Here is a 17255-nt window from a genome sequence, read left to right as displayed (position 1 = left end):
TTTTATTAAATTCTCTTCAGCCGTTTTCTCGTGATGCGTGTACATACATACAGACAGACAGACAGACAGAAATGACAGAAAAGTAAAAACTGCATTTTCTTGTTACTGTGGACATGATCGATACAGAAATACCATTCTTTTCAAATTTTGAGCAATGTACAGACAAAACTCTTATTTTATATATATAGATTACCGACAGATTTCACATAAGCGGAACGAAAATTCAGTTGCTTTTGTTGGGAGCTTTCGCTTTTGAATACCACGAAAGTGCCCGCGTTCTAGAAAGTTGTTTTCGAACTATTAGACCTTTTCATTTTTGCCGCCTTGGTCCCGGGGCCATACGGCTCTGAGTGTACCACTCTGACACAATTCTCACACTCCTTTCTTAAGGATCTGGAGACAATTACATGAAGTTCTGTAAAAGAATAATCGATGCTGCGTGATACTTGATAGTGCCAGGAAGGTGAGAGGGAAGCTAGAAAGTCACTCACTTGGCATGCATAAAGAAAGTGTTTTATGGTGGAAGAAAACTACGTGATGAGATGAGACGATCCTGTCCGTCGTGGTGCCAGTTACCACATAACTTTATGAGTGTCCTCTTCTGAGTTCGTAAAGCCTGTGAACTTCTCCGCAGTCAGATCGCTTGATGATTGCCACCGCCGGCCGAAAGGAGACTCACATGAGGCTGTTCTACTCAGACTTCAACATTAGTTCAAAATTTGAAATTTCAATTCTGGGAAATAGGAAAAAATAGTAGGCCTAGTAAGGATTCTGATGGACTATCTATAGGTCATTCAATTCTATCTGTACCTAAGAACTTGCATAGCACTCCTCCGAAGAGGAGAAAACAATAAATATGTACTTTCGATGTTTGTAAATTCTCTTGAAATTACCGGACGAGTTGGTCGTGGGGTTAGCCCCCTGTGGGTGGGGGCGGTAGAAAAGGCTCTGAACTTGGGAGCGTGTGTTCGTGACCACGGGGCTCATAGCTGAGCCCTAGTATTGCTTCCGCTTACTAGTGCCATGCTCTTCACTTTCATCTATCCTATCCGACCTCCCTTGGTCAACTCTTGTTCTTTTCCGACCCCGAACGTATTACGTATGGAAGCCTACGGATTCGTTCATGTTTATGTCCATCGTGACCCTTGTCTTTCTTTGGCCGATACCTTCATTTCTCGAAGTGTCAAATACCTTGCATTTTTTCCCTCTGATTGCAGTTAGAGTGGGTTGCAGGCCTCAAGATCGTCGCCGATGTGTTAATGTGACGTGAAACCGAAGGCATGCCAGACTCAGCTAGGGCCACATGGTCTCCTGAAAGGGGAGCACGTCATTGTCACCTGCCCTAATTAATATTTTAGTCTCTTTCTGTTGCCTGCCATTTTTTAAGATTTTGCGGACCTTTCGGTTCAACACCAAACACATTTCCCCCCAATTTTAGAGCCTTGTCACTTTCACTACCGCCATTGCTAACGTCACAGAACGTAGTCAATCTCTAATGTTTTTTCTTCCATATGATACTTCGAATCATGCCTGCGCACTGAATAGTAGTTTCGTCAATCAGAGCATAGATAAAGTATGGACTTCTTTTACTTTCAATTACTGTATTTTCAACAGTGAAGAAGCAACTGCCTGAATCTACTAGATGCTAGTAGATGATCGCTAAATACTGACTCCGTGACTCCACCAAGGAGGCTGCTTCTAATTCCCTCGATTTAAAGTTTTATTTCTTTGTTGTATTCTGTGATGTCTCAGATAGTGCGGACCTGTTCTTAAAGAACATAGCTTTATAATGAGAGTGTTATGTTTTTATTTCAAGCAAACGATTATAGAACATTAATTACCATCTTTACGTCTATATATACAGCACCTCCTTATATACAATGCAATCTTCCAGCAGGCATACAAATTGCTAATCATTTTTGCAAATAGAAGAGAAAATATTATTGAATGATTTAACTCCGCAGAAAGCTACATATAATTGGCCGTGTAATGCAGTCCTGCTCGTCGCAATGTGTGGCCTTGAGATTTATTAATAGTCATAGCATATGCTATTTTAATGGGGAACTGCTTTCGCGTCATATGGAACGGGATAGTGGGATCCGATGGGGTTAGTGATATTCCGAGAATCACAACTGATAACTTTTCCAGTGACAGCGAAATCATGCAAGTGAGTTATGCCCATTCTCGCGCCGTTTATGAGCCCTTCCTTAGCATTGAGAGCATTACAGTAGTATTTTTCTTTAGCACTAATGTGTGTGACGGAAGGCCGGAGGGATTTAAACTGTGGAGAAATTCACCCGAGTTACGATTGAATCGCAGCTGTAATAAGATTTCGTTTCGCCTCGAACTATACTTTGAAGTCTTTGAACAATGCAGTTGTTAATTAGGCACTTCCAATAGTGAATTAGAAACATTGAACTCGATTTTAAATGTGAACTATGTGATGGCATCACCACGTCGATGCGTATCACTCAAGCAAAGGGGATCCGATGAGTCCAGTTCTCTTCAACGTGATGAGCAATCTATAGACTCAAGAACAGCCAAACTGCTTATGTATGCGGATGCCATGGTCATCCTTTCAAGATACCGTGAAGACATACAAACAGCCATGGAGAACATTAAGGTATGGGCGAAAGATAATTCTATGGTAATACGTAGTTCCTAAACAAAGTCTATGAAATTTAGAAGGGGAGCAAGGATATCTAATATTGAACCCTTTAGGTCCATATTGAGGGATACCTACCTTTCTTACCTATCAGCAAAGTTCATGAGATCTGTCTCTTGGGTCGTATCGGGTTCTTCGTCACTTGCTGAGGTAAAGGTAGGGTTCAGTAATTCTAATCTATCTACTGGAATGAAAGGTCTGTTTAAAAGATTCATATTTATTCAGGAAATTTTGAAGCCTTCTTTTATGTCAATGGTATCATAGAAGTCAATTGTGTCCACTGGACACCACAATCATTTTTACATAAAGGTCAGAACACTGGTGTGAGACTTTAACGTACCTGCCTGACGGGCATTCATACTAGAAACCATTGTCTCAATTATTAATCCTTTAAGAAAGGAAAGTCTGGAAATCCTTAAATTCGGCTTCCATGTGAGACCACATGTACCATCATAGTGATTCGTTATGGTCCAGCCCTCGTAACACGAACTCTGGGTATAATTAAGGCCGTCCAATCGGTGTGTGCCACACAGTGATTCTACGCCATGGACCCTTAATTGAATCGATGTGACCTGCGTCTATGTCATGGACCGACATCTAATCTTCTAAGTTACTTTAAAGTCATTGTGGATGATGACCGCAAGGAAAGGATGCTACAATGGCATATGGCCCTAATCTAAGTCACTGAGGTTGATGACCCCCTGACCATCCAAGTTTCTAGGCTGAAGGCTAAACACAATTAAGTTACATTGGTTGATGTCCAAAGTTCCACTTTACTATCCCAGCACATTCACTGCTCAATCAATCAAAGTTCAATAATTACAACAATAGCAATGCACACAAACTTTGTGGCAGTAAAATCCATTTCCTTCGGATATGTCCCTTTAATCGTTACTTTATTTTTTAATATTCCCCAGAAAACAAACTAAAATTTCCAGAATGCATCTCCAAGTTATTCGCTTGATTAAAGTTATTTCAAAATGCGGTTTCACTGAATTTAATAATTAAATAAATTTAAATGATTTAGCGAAATGTTAAAGAACAGTAAATTTTATCTCCGCGGACTCTGGTTTCTTCACAAATTTCTACGCAGCTGTGATGTGAATTCATTATTGCGATGTTTATCTGGCTGGAAAAGAATTGTTACATAAATCATGTCCATTTATATATCTTGTCTTGTGATCTCACACTTTTAAAATCTAATCTAGTCCTAACCGTTATTAACACTTGGATATCCTAATAATCTACGTACAAACCAAACAACTCGCCATATAATTACGATGTCATATCTCGTCTTACCATTACGAATTTTGCACACCCCTCACAGACAAACCGATCATCACAACCATCGCTCTATATTTTGGACAACCCTGAATTTGGTTACTCTGTTCCTTATACTCAAAGTACGTGATTTCAAATGTTAATCACGTCCCCAATTACAGTATTTCACAATACTCAGATCATTACCGGCTATGAATTTCAACTAAATCCAGCATTTTAACGTTTTCCCTGGCCGAGAAATACAATCTCAATTCCACGCCTGTCCCGTTATATCACAGCTGAGGCCTCTCGTCCCCCAAGCTTGCTTGGCAGTTACATGAAACACCTGGTTTATTCACAGTTGACTGGCTTCTCAAAATGCTCTCTTTAAACTCTGCCGACATAATTAAACAAATACGATATTCTAACCAACAAAATGCACAGATTATGCTTCAAGATGCCCACACTAATTATACGCGTCGCCAATTGATACCGCTATGGATTTCTATGAATTTCATTCCATTCTCAACATTATAAAATATTCCTCGGGCTATCATGTCCCGGCTTCAATGACAGGACTCTAACCTGAATCGCACATCTCATCTCAACTCATATAAAACATTCCTCGGGCTCCCGTGTCCCGGCTTCAATGACAGGTCCAACCTGATTCACAAATCTCATAACAACACAACTAACCCCTGTTTCCCAGCTCCACAATTATCATCGACAAAGAACTGGAATAAAATCCTCACTAGAAATCTCGACGTCTAATATGGCACAATGCATTACTCATGAATAACTTCGCATAAATGAGATCGTATTTAATAACTTGATTTTTACGAACAAAATGACTGAAACATTCTACTAGATCTTTTTATTGTCAGTCAGACACAGTTTAAAATGGGCATTAAAAAAACGTTTCTCTCCGTGACCAAATTCATCACCCTAGGTTCTCACCCGACAGCGCGCTTCCACTCGATTGAAAATGAGTGACCATGGATTATTATTATTAACGTCAAATTGCAGACAGGAAAAATTTACGTCGAATGAACATCTTAATTTGACATCACAAAATATAGGCAGTACACTCACACGGATAACGATCTACATTGGACGTGATATCACTTCGGAACCCTATTCAATAACTTTTTACAACATTATACGGCACTCGCAAGACTTCAAAATTTTATCCAAGTGGAAAATAAAACAAATGACTCTTTTAGTCGTACTCTCACATTTACAAAACTTAGTAGGGGTGACCACTGCGTCGTATATCCCCATTCAAATACACCTTTAGAGATCACGAGACAAGATATAAGAGGTAGTAAGATGGAAAGTCACCTACCTCATGTCGTCACGCCAGTGTTCGTCATAGGGCTCACCTGCGACCCTGGCATTTTATTTAGCCATTTTTACATTCATGGCTTTACAAACCATTATGTTTCTTCAGGTTTCCTGGAATAAAGCATAAAAAAAAGAAAATACCCTTCACTTGTTTGCTGAGTGCACACGATGGACTATAATTATTTCCGCACACGAATTACTTAATCACATTAGAATTTATTCAGTACTTTGACCCTCCTATCTGGTACAATTATTTCACTCAAGAAAACTATCTCCTCATGGAGTCAAGACCTAGCCACACTGGCTGAAATCTGCAGTTGAACTCAGTCTACTTTCGTTGTTTGATTTCGCAGAGCAGCTCAACAATTTTTCGTCCGCTTTGTATCACAAATGCCGGAGAAGGAGACTTCGTCATGGCGTCCCTTCATATTTATAGCAGTTACCCCCTCTCTTCGGATCTCTCCCTTTGCCGCCAAGAAAATTTCTATAAATTTTCTGACTTACCTAAACTGTAATTTCAAGAGTTTTGAAAGTGACTACATGCTTGCTACATTTCTGGCGGTAGTGTTCATGGACATTTAAAATTTTTACGGGTTCGATTTGTGAGATGATTGACCCCCTTTGATAGGCACTATATTTTTTTGACTTGGCTTGGGTCGCCATGTACACGCGCTTTGAAATAGTTCACAAAATGACTTGAGATTCTTCCGCCGTTGACACGTGTGGCTGACGTCACGTACCCCAGAGCGTGGGACCGAAGGTAATCACCTCCTCGTCACGTGTCAAATCCATGCTATCAAGAATCCAACTTTTAAATGATTGTTCATTTATGCATAATGTTCTTAGGGCACGAAGGTCATGGGTTCAATATGGACCAACTAAAATGCGGAGAAGAACCTTTAGAATTCGTATCCAACTTCAAATACCTGGGTGTCGTATTACAAACTACTGGAACTGCTTTCTCCCTACATGTACAGCAGCGACCTACTGTACCGGTAACGGCGGTACAAACTAAGTCCCCGCCATAGAAATTTTAAAAACTTACGTGTTACGCTCCGGGCCGCCTACGAAAGACTGACTGGACGGCGAGCAACAGCTGTGTGCGTGTGACGTAGAGAGTGGGTGACGTCACAGCATGCCTCGCCGAGATACAGAGCCTAGACTGATGTGGAATGTTCTTCGAGTTTCTATGGGTAATAACTTTCCCCACAATAATAATTAAACAAATTTAACAACATCACTATATAACTCGATCCCTTATCTATGTTCCTGCTGAGTTTCGCGTAAATCTGACATGAGGCGATGAAGTTATGGAACGAGAGGTGAAGGCCCGGATCAGATATAAATACGCACTGCTTCGCTCAGCAGACCAGTGTGTTGCCAGTGTGTTGCCTGAGTGTGTGGCCTGAGTATGTATGTGCACGCTAGGCAGTGGAGTTCACACAGTCGGTTCGCGAGCACCGTGATCGAGCGTGAAGCAGCTATTAATCTTCGAGTCCGTGGACTTAACCTAATCGCGTCGAATATGGACTGGTACGGATTTCTTTATACTGTGACAACTTTTTACTCCGACGGGACGTGATATGAATTGTGCTTCGTTTGAACATCATCAAGTGACTGTTATTCTACACGAGTGTCTGAGACTTGCGAATGTTTTCGAGTGCTCGTAATTTGAAGTTTCATGTTATGGACAGGACTTAGAACAGTTTGCTCCTTACAGAGTACTAAATACTTCGAGTTTATGAGACTGTATTTGAATCCAGATTTACTCGATTCCAAGCATGACTACGTCACTAATTTACCATTTCACGAACTGTGTAAATATTTTTAGGTCATGAACTGTGAACTGTGCATGTGTGAACTGTGCATTTCAATTCTACTAAACAGCACATTTCAATTCTACGAACATTCAGTTTACGAACAGTCGAACCGAGGACTGTCAATACTCGATTAATTTCGTCTTTTGATTTCATGTTGTTATCAATACGTGAATGAGTTCTAATTCACGAGTGGAACATCTTTATTTTCGAATCCAATTAAATTATGTTGAACAGTGCTTCAAAGAACTAAGTCGTGCGGCATTACTTTACATTGTACCAAGTGCCACAAACTTTAAGTGACTCTGTTAAAATTCGACGATAAGTTTCGAGTGGACTTTTATTTTTATGAGTATTAAACTTACATGCTCATTCGAGTCTAGTGGCCTTCTTTCATTTAACACGGGACAAAATATAGTGACATTTCACCGTGTGATAATCTCTCAAGGATACATTTTTGTGTTTGAACCTTGTTAAAACATTAATAAACTTTCCTCTCATCTGTGCAGAAGCAGTCTTTGCATTAACTCGCCCCAAGGCTTAACGATGTTCATTCACGTTCATCATTCACGAGGACTACCTCAACGTCCTTCATCAGCATTGTATGGATCTTCAAGACGTCGAATGGATTTTCTAGAACTTCCATCGGGGGATGAATGGTGGTTCACTGGTATGGGAAAAGGAGGAGCTGCCGGAATCCAAGGACATCGCCAGCCCTGGGACGAGGAACGTTTTCTACTGTATCTGCTGTACAGAGGTGACTTTGAATTTATTAATAAACTCAGAGGAAAAAATTTTAAGATTTATTTCTAAACAAACCCTCTCCCTCTGTATGCACTTCAACGAATGGTACACGCCCTGCGTCTCATGTCTACCGAAGTACCACATTTACTGTTACACTACGGCAGCAACGAACGTCTCACACGACATCCCCAAACTCCAAAACCTATCAACAGCAATGAAACTATTCAAAATTAAAGTTATGCCGACTGCCACATATGGTATTCAATTAATTTGGTCTTACTTGTCGGTGAACAACCTTAGGAAGCTAGAAAGCGTCAAAGCGAGATTTATTAAGACAGCTCTCTCAATATCAAAATTCTCAAGAAATACCTACGCCTATAAAATAGCGCAGGAAACCTTCTTCTTGGAAGACGTAAAGCACATTTTTGGTCCCCGGAAACGCGTGCATATAAAACTATCATCGAGGAGAGACAGAAAATAGCCGCCGAGATACCCCAAGAAATAATGGAGACTGATACAATGAGGTCAGAAATTTGGAAGGGACCGAATTTCAGGCTTCGAAATCTATACACACGATTCGCTGTCCACGGGTTTCATGGAAGGATTTGCTAGAATGAGGCATTTCATGAACCCAGGGAGGATTGCGTCTGCGAGAAATGCAATAATCCATGCTCTAAATACCATTTACTGGAATGTGTAAACAGACCTCAATCTCTAATTACAGAAATGACAGAGTGGTGAAAACCTGATTGTACACATTGTGTTTAATAAAGAAATTAATAATAATAATGATAATATTTAGGGCACAGAATAGCACAGTGTCGAAAGTGACACGCCTCCTCTGTTTGGTTGGTCGGTCGGAGTACAGACCAGCCGTGGTCACTTGTGGGCCGACGAGAATGCAATCAAAGCTAGACGAGCATTTTAAAGCTGAAATTTCAGAAGATGATCAAAAGTTCAAAACAATTATGAATTTAGAAATTCACATTTTGCTTCCAGGGCAACGTAATGTACTACAGAAGCCCTTTCCGTCCAGTACCACGCACTTGGTGAGCGTGAGCGCCGCCTTCTCCAAACAGAGCAGAATTTCTGGACGAGTTTCTGAATTACACGCTTCCTGGAGTTTCTCCTACAAGATGGAGTTATTTATCCAGGCTGGTAAATTGCGTTCATAGTGACCAAGAGCATTTGTGTAATATGCTTGACGTAATGTTAATAACCACTGACGAAACTGAGCAAGATATTCTGGTACAGGTAAAGGGACGCCTTTTCTCGATAGTGCTCTTTAGCACTGACAGAAGAAAGCAGCGCCCACAGGTGTCACGTATCCCAAACACTGTTGAGCCTCCAGACTCCCATTGGTTCTCCAAGTGGAATGTCACGTCCTTAAGACACACATAGGATCTGCAGTGTTACATTACCGTAGTGGCAGCAGTTACAGCGCTCATAGATTGTGTGTGAGAGTGTAATCTACGAGGATTGGGGCAAAAGTCATGGCAACTATCTGTTTCTTTTAGATATGTGAACGGATCACAAACGTATATATGTCGTGTGGAAGTTCTGCCGGCGTAGTGTGTATGCAGAACAACAGATGGCTCTGTGATAACTGGTAGTAGTGCAGCGAGGGATGTGAAATCTGTCAGTTAGTGAGTGTTGTGCGAGATGGAAGTAACCCGTGTTGAGCAGCGCACTTACATCAAAATAGCCGTTCTCCGAGGGAGAAATGTGATGGAATGTCACAGTAATGCCCTACCATACCGTACAGTAGCACGGTGGGTAGGAACGTTTCAGCAAGGACGTGTGTCAACCAGTGATGAGCATCGTTCGGGATGACCTGTCAGTGTGCGGACCGACGTGGCACGTGCCGTCATCGAGCAGCTCCTGGATGAAGACAGACGATGGACGCTGCTGGAGTTAGAGAGGGCAAGTGGCATCGAGAAACGCACCGTCAACAGGATATTGCGTAATGAGCCGCAACTGCTCAAAATCGCTTCGCGGTGGGTACCGCATGCACTGACGAAAGTTCAAAGATGGGTGCGCTATGCAATATGCTCCGACCACCTTGCACGCTGGCAACAGGACGGCGATCAATTCTTCTCACGAATAATCGCCATCGATGAATTTTGGGCCAGGGCATGCGAACAAGAACTGAAACGTCAGGCAGAAGGTCCGTCAGAATCCTTCCCCAGTCAAATTGATGGTGATCGTCGCGTATGACGTCAGGGGTGTCATTATTTGCCACTTTGTTCCACATGGCAGAACAGTGACCGCACAGTACTACAGGGACTTCCTGGTGCAACAGGTACGACGTGGCGTTCGGGAGAAACGTCCGGATCTTGTGGACAGTGCAATAATCCTGCACGACATTGAAAAAGCACATAAAGCAGAGTGTGTAGGGCAGCTACTGCGACGTTGGGGTGGGAAGAATTGGAGCACCCACCGTACTCTCCCGATATTTCTCCCTGTGACTTTGATCTCATTCGAAAGATTAAGGAACCATTACGTTGTAGACGGTTTGCAACACGAGAGGACATTGCTAATGCTGTGCACCAACAGGTGACCCGATTCACACATGGTGCGGCAAATGCTGAGGCAGATGGTATTCAGCGCCTCCCACATCTTTGGCAGCGTGTGGTGTCAGTAGCAGGGGACTACTTTGAGGGTCTTTAGGTCCAGGTTTGTCATGTCAACTGTATGTGTACTGTGTTGTCATTCTTTTGCACCGGGAAGGCCATATTGGCCTGTATACTACCGCAATAAATGAGTGTGTTACGATATTTCAGTGCTGTTAATTGTCCACACATGTAGGTAACAACTTGTCCTTTCGTCTGTATATGTCGAATTTTCCAACCGTACTGGTATCCTCAAGAAAAAAAAATAGTTGCCATGACTGTTGCCCCAACCCTCGTATGAACCTAGTAATCGGCAATTGGAGTACACTACCATAGATACCTCTTGTTACATTTTCGTGTGTAGCTGGCTGTTCGATTTTTTTATCTAAAGCTAGTACAATGAGAGGTGTGACAAACTGTTATTTTTTATAACTGCTACATCTGTCACTGTTACAATAAAGTAACTGTGAAAAGTAAAAGTTGAAAATAACGTCCACACCTTTTATTGGTCACAGCCTGATCACGAGCTCAAGCTTGTCTCCTTACAGCACATGCGCGCACGCATCACTACACTGTTGAAAGTCGGTGCAGCAAAACACGCATTCCTATTTGCTATAAAGTTAACGAGAGGCAGACAACGGATGAAATGAGAAGACAACATAGCGTCTTTTCTGAAATCTAGAGGAGTGAGTTTGACAATGCCCCGATCAAGGATAGAAGACAAGAAAACATGATGATCTGTTTGCCAAACCTCAACACAAACCGGTACAAGAAGATCGATTAAATAAAATGAAGTAATGTTACGTTATCTATAATATCAGTATGGAAAGTTAGCATACTAATTTATTTATGGTACAAGAACAATATTACGGGTGAAACGTATAATGATTAGAGGCCGGAAGTTAGGCATTTATTTTTGGTTAAAATAGGCAGGCAAAAAGGCACTTGAAATACTGAAAAGAGGCAGTACTGTAATTAAAATAGGCATTTATTAGGAGTGAAAGCAAAGCGGAATCTCACTCATTATTAATGAAAATATGTATTTTAAATACTCATTCATTTCTTTATTATCAATTTGTCACATATTTAGCGTACCTACTCTTACTTTCCTTGGTTACAACCAACAACAAGGTGCTTTTCCAAAGTATCAACTGTCATAGACAGATGCTTGTCGGAAAGAATGTTTATCATCATGGAAAAGGAACGTTCTACTTCCAATGAAGTGATTGGCGCAAATTTGAAACAAGCTATTTCGGAAGGACACATGCCAGTTAAAACAGAATTTTCACCTTTCAGAACATCACGAATGTTCTTCATTTTTTCAGTGTCCACATTAGCACTCAGAACACGTTTACACTTTTCACTAACACTGCTTCCTTTTTCTCATGGTGCTTGCAGCAGTTGATTTACTGCATCTTCGAAGATCGCCATAGATGATACCAGCGTATCATCTCTTTTCTCCAACTTCAAGATTGCTTCCGGTATCACACTATAATGTGCTGTTATAAATGCCAGATCATTGCTGAGCTCCTCATGACCCAACAACAATTTTACCTCGCGAACTGAAGCAACTTCGTCTACTGATACGGCATGAAGTACCTCACGTATCGTGTGCAAATTGTTGCTGTAATAAATGACTGCTGAGATCCAGATTCCCCGTCTGATGAGAACTGGCTATGGAGGTAAAGGGAGCTCTGGTGCCACGTCTTTGAAAACCCGGATTCTGGAGGGTGATTTTAGAATATTTTCTTGGTATTCGAAACTAACTTATCCACGTGAGGATACAAACTTCTTATCTCTTCAGCAATTCTGTGCAGTCCATGGGCTAGACATGTGAGGTGGAGCATTTTAGGAAAGAGAACTTTCAAGGCTGTAGCTGCTTTTTCCATGTAAGGTGGCGCACCTGTGATAATAAGTAGGACATCATCATGCGGTATTCCATCCTGCCAGAGTAACATTAATGAATTTGTGAACAACTGTGCCACTGTGGAACCATTTGCTCTCTCCATCCTTTCTGTCGTCAAAAGAAATACTGCTGATACGTCAGTTTGCTTTGCTTCCATAGTTTTAATGATGACGTTGGCCATGTAACGTCCCATTGCATCCGTAGTTTCATGAATGGAGCTCCAGATCTTCTTTTCTGCAACTCTGCTTCGAATCCTCTGCAGGGCCTCTTCAAAGGAGATATTAAAGTACGTTTTTCTTAATGTGGATTCTGACGGAGCATCTTCTTTAGTGTACTTCTGCAGAAACGTCCTGAGGGATTGATTTTCCAGTTTCCAGAACGGAATTCCGGAGTCCAAGAAAGCTTTACATAGATCCAGGGAAAACTGAGATTGCCTGCTGGATGTTGTAACTGCTGTTGATATTCTTAGGGCCAACAAGATTCAACCTAGATTTATGTTTCGTTGTTGCGAAATGTTGAGTTATAAAGTACTTTTTTCGTGATTAATAGATTTTTCAGAGATTTTGTAAAAGAGTATAGCTCTATCAGGAGAAAATGTATCCAAACCGAATTCGCGAACATAGCCATGTAATTTACCACGCAACGATGAAAATTTCGGCATGATAAATAAGTCAGCGCGAACACCCGAGTTGCCTTTAACAAGTTCAACAGTAGACTAACAGCTTCTTTTATGTTTGACCTGTTAGACAGAAGTGATTTCCTCCCTTCCTCTACATTTTATCATTTCGAAATCGGGAATACCAGATAATTACGCATTGTCACAGCAAAATTGGTGTGAGGAAGGAGAAGAGACGTACTTCCCTCATCCTCTCTCTTTCCTAATATTCATTACCCTTGTGCATTCCTTTCACTAATGAAGGTTCTGCTATTTACATAGGTTAAATGAATGGGTTGAGAAAATAAGCTTTCGAATGCCTGAAAACAAATTAACGATTTACAGGGAACAATATTCTAAATAGATATTTGTGACAGCAATATATAACTTACTTTGTGCAACCCTTTCTGTCTTCGATGTACGGAAATTCATTATGTGCTTTTTAAAATGTGTAAATCGCAGAAAATTATGCATAACGATCAAAAAAGCAAAAAAGGCTTTAGATCTTAAAATAGGCAACGGAAGCAAAAATAGGCAAAAAACACAAAATAAAAATTGTCTCTACACTTCTTAAATGCACGAAAACATATTTATCTCTATCATTCAATATATCCAGTCAGATAAAAAAGGCAATTTGCCTAACTTCCGGGCTCTAATAATAATATTATAATGTAGGTAGCGCTGCGCGATGTCTGAGCAGTTGAGTATGTCATAACAGTTTACACTTTAGTTAGCAGATGACAACAGCAACTTAAACAAATACACTATAGAGTATTTTATACACTACAGTGTATTTGACTTAAAGCGCTCTCACTTGGAAGACCTGCTTTATCTGAACTCTGAACGTCACATTCTGTGTCTGTAAGCTGCTACTAGTGACAGTTGCTACTTCCCAGTTACTGTTTTCACTAGCACGTTATTCTGTTGTAACTTGGTAACCTGTTATTTTTTATCCTCGTTACATTTGTAACAGTGACAGGGATGTAACTGTGACACAGCAACTGCTACGTTATTTTTCAGCCATCTCTACAGTACAATAAAGAAACATTTTAAAGCAGGACGCTTAACACGACAGTAGACTGAGCGGTACAGTACTAGTTTAACACACCCGGTAAATACAACACCATCACTTCACAGTCATCAGTTCACCGTACTTTGCTTTCTGCGATCGAGCTTTTACTTTAAGCACGTCGAATATAAGACCAAGTGTGAGAACTCAGCCATTATAGCATTGTAGTTTGTGGTCCCGCCGCTGCAAGCACTGCAAGCGTTTATATCCAACACGTGCTACAGTAGTTCCGGCAAGTCGGGTATAGGAAAGTGCGGGAGACGTTCCTATGCGAGACATTTCAGTCAATAAGTTGAATGTTCTTTGTTTTCAGTTCCTAAACACAGTTCATTGTGTGTTGTGTACTTCAAGCGTGTATCCTGTGTGCCTTGCCGTACTGTTTTGTGCCTGGCTGTTCGTGATTCTTTTCACCACCGAAGGATAGAAATCCATTTCAAAAGTGGGCTAGAGCTATTCCATGGAAGGATACTAAGTTAACGCGTAATAGCAAAATTTGTCATGTTCATTTCTCTGATGATTTGATCGTAAAATCAGGTAATTTGATACTGAATGGTGAAAATATCTCTACGCAATATCTCTACGCAAGCTTTCGAACGTCCAGTAAGCGACGAATTGAGTTGGTAAGTAGAGTAGTACCTTTAAATTTGTTATTTGTTTGAATATTTTGGGAGTTAAGTGCTATTTACTCTCCAGTAACCTGTGCTTTCCGCAACATGCGATGAAGGCCGTAGCTCTTATTTCCACATATGATTCTTTTCGTTGTTCCCTGCCGTAGTATTTGAATTGTAATCCCTCGTTTTTTTTAAGTACGGTGTATATACTTACGGAGTAATACGTTTCTTCTGGCGTCAGCTGATCGGTACTGAGGAGCTTGCCCACTCTAGCGCTGCCTGGCGTCGACGAGTCCTCACACTTGTTCTTATATCAACACGCCATCTCTAGTTCATCACGTAATGTACGCTTAGTAAATGCTTGTGTATGCCAACATGTTCGCTTCCTTAGACTCCTTGTAGTATTTCTTTTCAAGGGGAGTTGCGATTTTAGACCAGTTTTAACTTTAAAAATACCCCAATTCTTCCTTTTTCGAATCCCGTTATCACCTCTGCTCTAAGTGCCGGATTTAAAGGGTAGCGTTATGCCCCTTCCTCTCCGGCTGTGGGAAAGTTCATTCAGACTACCATCAATAATCGCGCTGTAGAAGGTCACAAGAGTAGAACGAAGTCTGAGGGAGCAGTTTTAAAGCAAGCATACTTCTTAAAACTTTCAATTCACTTCTGCTAGTTTTAATTTTATCAATTCATTGCCAAATACAAAATACTCCTTACGACAGAGTTCTCATCAGAATCCCCTTAAATTTTGTCTTTGCCTTAAATTACGTCTCATACCTGAATATTACCTTCATATTTTTTCTCCTAAAATACCACCAAACTAGATTTTTGTTATTATATGAATAATGAAAAAACGAAAATGTTGTATCTCCAATAGTTTACACCTGACTGCAAAAGCCAGAGTTATAATTAACTATATGACTAAATCTGTCCAAGTGTAACGCGAAAGTAATGAGAATTGTGCCGCAAGGAGCAGGAAACAAATATTATTTGTTAATAACTTGACATCAAATGAATTAATCTTCCAATTGTGTGGTGCTTTATGCTTGTGTTTTAAATTTGGTAAATTGTAGATGACAGCCATAAAACAAAAGTCACCACCACCACGACCGTCCATCTCCAAGTCGCTTGGACCACGTAATACTCGACTCCTGTTCTTCAACTAGTGAGCTGATTGTTACTGTTTCTCTTGTCTTGTTTCAGACCCGAGGGCGCTGCGAGTGCGCCGGGATGCCTGCGACCTGACGCCATGGGACAGCGTGAATCACGCTGCGTGCGAGGCCAAGTGCACGGTGGACGGCTACAGTAAAGCTCGCTGTATCTTTGGTCGATGTGTGTGTTCTAACATCTAGTAATCCTTCATCTCATTAAAGGACTTTATTAACAGATCTACTCGTTTATTTGTTGAATGTCCTGTTTCCTCCGTCTCAGGGCTCCTCCGCGGTGAGCCGACATCTACAGCACCACAAACCTTCTCATACAGAGTCCTCTTCAACTATCATTAATTTGAGGTATTGACATGGGAAAGGTTGTAAGTCATAAAAAGTGAATTTTACAGGAGAAGAAATGAGTACTGTACTTTTGTCATTTTTCTGAAAAAGATTTTATTGAAACAAAAATCATGTAAAATCAAGGAGTAACCCATTTATCAGCTTAACACGCAAAGTTATGCTAATTATGTTTCAGGCCCAAATTGTGTGATAAAACACGTGAAAAGTTACAATTCGTCAGATGGCGTGCGTGTTTTCGTTTCGTGGTTGTAAGGACTGTATGTTGCTGATCATGCTCCTTCCATGGTTCTAACTCACCGAATGATTGCATTTTCTTGATTGATGGGAGTTCAGCTCTTTAAATTCTTATCCACCTCACAGTGAGTGAGAGGCGGGGTATTTAAATATAGCGTATCCTACTTTCCATGGCGAAGTTACAAATATCCACAGGCATCATCATGATTACACAAAATGGTCGCCTGTCTGATCATTTTTCACAACTTCCTCTGCAGCCATTGTTTGGCACAGACAGTAGCTATTTATGAAAAAAAGAACTACTATGAACGTCATTTTTAAAACTAATAACAAATACATCGCAACTGGGAAAAGCCCGGTAGCAATGATCACTTACAGTGGTGTGATAAACAACAACAGCTACTCCACGGTACTTTAACAGCATCATTCACACACACTACGGCTTACTATGTTCAGTTTACTAATGGCTTAACATTGAAAAATGAAAATGAAAACCTACCACCTGTTTTCCAGTCAATGACCGGGTCAGGGTGAGATGAATGAAGCCTCCAACTTGCGGCGAGGATAGGAATTGTGTCGGCTACCGAGGCCTGTCGCATTCTTCTGGGGCAATGATTAATGACTGACAAATGGAATGAAATGATAGTGGAGAGTGTTGCTGGAATGAAAGATGACAGGGAAAACCGGAGTACCCGGAGAAAAACCTGCCCCGCCTCCGCTTTATCCAGGACAAATCTCACATGGAGTGACCGGGATTTGAACCACGGTATCCAGCGGTGAGAGACTGAAACTCTATATACTAACTAGCTACCTGAACGAAATACTCCTTA

At 41.0% G+C, this 17255-nt stretch overlaps 1 long non-coding RNA gene across 1 annotated transcript in view; it reads left to right on the top strand.

Moving 5' to 3' along the window:
* Positions 1–16068, top strand: part of LOC136875405 (uncharacterized) — a 47300-nt gene extending 31232 nt beyond the window's left edge. Inside the window, exon 2 of the long non-coding RNA XR_010860423.2 lies at positions 15884–16068. This is a non-coding gene — a long non-coding RNA (uncharacterized lncRNA). The remainder of the gene's footprint in view (positions 1–15883) is intronic.
* Positions 16069–17255: the final 1187 nt, after the last annotated feature.

Source organism: Anabrus simplex, chromosome 6, assembly GCF_040414725.1.
Source record: "Anabrus simplex isolate iqAnaSimp1 chromosome 6, ASM4041472v1, whole genome shotgun sequence".
Classification (NCBI taxonomy): domain Eukaryota; kingdom Metazoa; phylum Arthropoda; class Insecta; order Orthoptera; family Tettigoniidae; genus Anabrus; species Anabrus simplex.
The sequence above is the reverse complement of the archived record's forward strand: the minus strand, read 5'-3'. Positions and strand labels throughout refer to the sequence as shown.